At 33.5% G+C, this 3,076-nt stretch overlaps 1 pseudogene; it reads right to left on the bottom strand.

The window, feature by feature from the left end:
* The window catches only part of LOC100479442, a 173,227-nt pseudogene extending 171,205 nt beyond the window's left edge, over positions 1-2,022 (bottom strand).
* Positions 2,023-3,076: the final 1,054 nt, after the last annotated feature.

A 3,076-nucleotide genomic window follows, 5' to 3' on the forward strand; every position in this document is an offset into this window, starting at 1 on the left:
CCAGCTTTGCCTATGGGGTGCTCTTTCCTTAGCTCCTGAGTTTCTTTGACATATTCCCATTAGTGTGTGTGTGTGTGTGTGTGTGTGTGTGTGTGTGTGTGTGTTTACCAGTTCTTTAGTTTAGGGTGTAACATAATGTGCTAGGCTTCTTTTAGAGATTTTCTACCTGGTCTTAAGATCATTCATCTCTCTGAAAACCTTCCACTCCTTTTATTGGAGATTGGTATTAGGTCAAGATTTGCCTCTGCCTGTTTTTGTAAGTAGATTGTTGGAGCCCAGCCAGTTCTTTTGTTTCTCTAACAGCTGTGGTTGCTCTCATGCTTGGTTGTTGCACAGCCTGCAAACTCGCAAATATTTACAGTGTTACCCTGTTCAGAAAAAGTTTGCTAAGGTTGCTGTATAACAAGACAACCACTTGTTTAAATAGAAACCTCAATCAAGTAACCATTTGTTTGGTCTTTATAAAGTCAAAATTTATTGGAAATTATTTTATCATTGTGTGTCTGAAAAACTAGTTCTTAGCATTGTGTATGTCATATTTAACATGCTATCATACAAGTTATGTAGGCTTTTCTTGCAAATGTAAATTCTATAGGTTGTTAAAAGAGAAATATCAGCTTGCATTTTATGTGAAATAATTGGCTCTATTTTAATGCCTATTTTTTTCTGATACCATATTTTGGAATTGTGAAAGGAAAGACATTACAAGCAAATACCCAGACAATTGGCACTTTTGAATTTGATAAATAAACCTTTATTTTTATTAATTTCATAACTGTAGTGAAAAAGTTACTTGTTGAGTTAAAAAAAAAGTCAAGAGCAAGTAATGAGTGTTTCCAATTCAGATACCAATTTAACTTCCTAGAATTTAGCTCTTAATTCTCTGATGAGATGGCAATTAACATTTCTTACCCCATTTTTGTCCCCCTACCATACTTTCACACGTACACAATCATTTATTGTTTGCAAACTGACAAGACCCAAAAAAAATTTTAAAAATCTTAACTTTTGAATTATGCTATTACTTGTTCTAATAAACAAGCTAGTGTTATTATTTCTGATATTTCTGAAATTGCTAATAGGAATGTTTTTAATAACGGTATGTAACCAATTAGTCTTCTGCTCTACCTTCAACTTTTCCCTGGTTGTTTTTTTGAAGGTGGTATATATTGGATTATATTTCTAACATTTCAAAATAATGAAAAAGACTTGTTATAATATCCATACGATTTTCTTTTTACAAGGTTCAGAACATGTTAGAAGCATAATTCAGCATGTGAAGGGAAAATGCTTAGGAATATTATGTTATTATTTTTGACTATATACTGAAATCCTAATAGTTAATTGATGTGATATTTGAAAAAAAATAACCTTATGAAAAAATTATGTTAGTAAAATAATCAGACTAAATTGTTGTGTCTCAAATAACGTATTAAATAGGTATTAAAATGTATACTTCAGTATGTATGCTTGCAAGAATGATGCAAATAAAGAAAACATTATTTTAGTACTTTAAGAAAAAAAAGAACTGGTTGGTCGAATTTTCAGTAGGCAAAATTTTGGCAATGCAACTAATGCAATAAATATTATAGACAAAGTCAACCCCTTGTAGGATTACATTACAGGAGGGAAACATATAATGCAAAAAATAAAAATAAATAAATACATTTTATATAGTCTGGTGGTGATAAGTGCTTTAAGAAAACTTAAGGTGAGATAAAATAAAACCCACTGTGGTAATGGTGTACCTTTCTTAAAGGAAACATTTGAGCAGACTCTATGATGTGATGGAGGGTAGTGGACACTGTGATGTCTTCCAGGTCTCCCTTTAGGACTGATGGACTTATTTCCCCAGATCCTGGGAGTGCTGGCACTTGTGTCTCTTTGGATGTAACTCACCTGAAGTGAGTGAGGGTATGTGACCTCACGCAAGGTCACATACCCTTCAAAGGGGGCTTGCATCCAAAGGCTGGCCAACATGGGAGATTGTTCAATGCCCCTTCCTGTTTCTGAACTCTCCATGAGGTTAGATGAGGCATTTTTTGAGACTGTGATAATCTCAACCTCTCTCTCTGCCTGATTTTGTGTCTTCCTTTCAGTTCCACAAATGCTGACCCTGCATATTATTTATTCTGTCTCAAAGCCTGCTTCCCAGAGAATATAAACTGCAATGTGAAGTAAGCTATATAAAGTTCTCAGAGGAATAACTTTCCAGTTAGCATAAATAGCAATGTCAAAAGCTTTGAGAAGAGAAAGAACAATGTACATGAGAAAGAAGAGCAGCAATTTCAGTAGACTGGAGGGCAGATCATGAGGGGGAAAATAAAACACCTTCAGACAGGTAACCAGAGACCAGATCATAAAATAACCTGTATACACTAGTGAAGGCATTTCTTCATAAATGTAGAAGCCCTTTTAAGAGTTTCAAGCATAGGAGGAATTTACATGATCCACCTTTTCCAAAGATCACCTAACATAATGTGTTGGTTTTGCAGAATGAATGAGTACATTGACTACTGATCAGAAGTCATTCCATTTTTCCCCAAGTATCAGCCATATTTCTCTAAGAAACATTAATTTAAATTTAATCAAATACAAGAAGATTTATTAGTCTACTCTTCATTCATCCATCCACTAATTCAATAAAATACTTATTTTTTCTAGTCCTAATTACTTAGTGTATACTCTGACAGGACAATGTGTAAGGTGCAGTAAACATACCAATGTTATTTTGTTTCATAATGTAACTTAATTCTAAAACAAAGTGAAGATAACAAAGAAAAAATTGCATGATTAGTTATTTAGTTGTATTAGTGTTGTTAAGAACAAGAAGCATAAGGTATTCAAAGTTTGCTTAATAAGGTCCATGATCTCACCTCACAAGGATCAGGAAAGACATTTTAACATTTTTTTAGAGTTTAAAACTACTATAAAGAATGGGTAGGAATTAATTAAACGACCAGAAGAACTGGCAAATGCAAGAGTATGGGGTAAAGATGCTCAATCAACCAGGACCCCAGGAAGAAATAAATGACACTTAAATTAACATAATTAGAAGAGAGGGTTTAATGTAGGG

Source organism: Ailuropoda melanoleuca, chromosome 11, assembly GCF_002007445.2.
Source record: "Ailuropoda melanoleuca isolate Jingjing chromosome 11, ASM200744v2, whole genome shotgun sequence".
Lineage (NCBI taxonomy): Eukaryota > Metazoa > Chordata > Mammalia > Carnivora > Ursidae > Ailuropoda > Ailuropoda melanoleuca.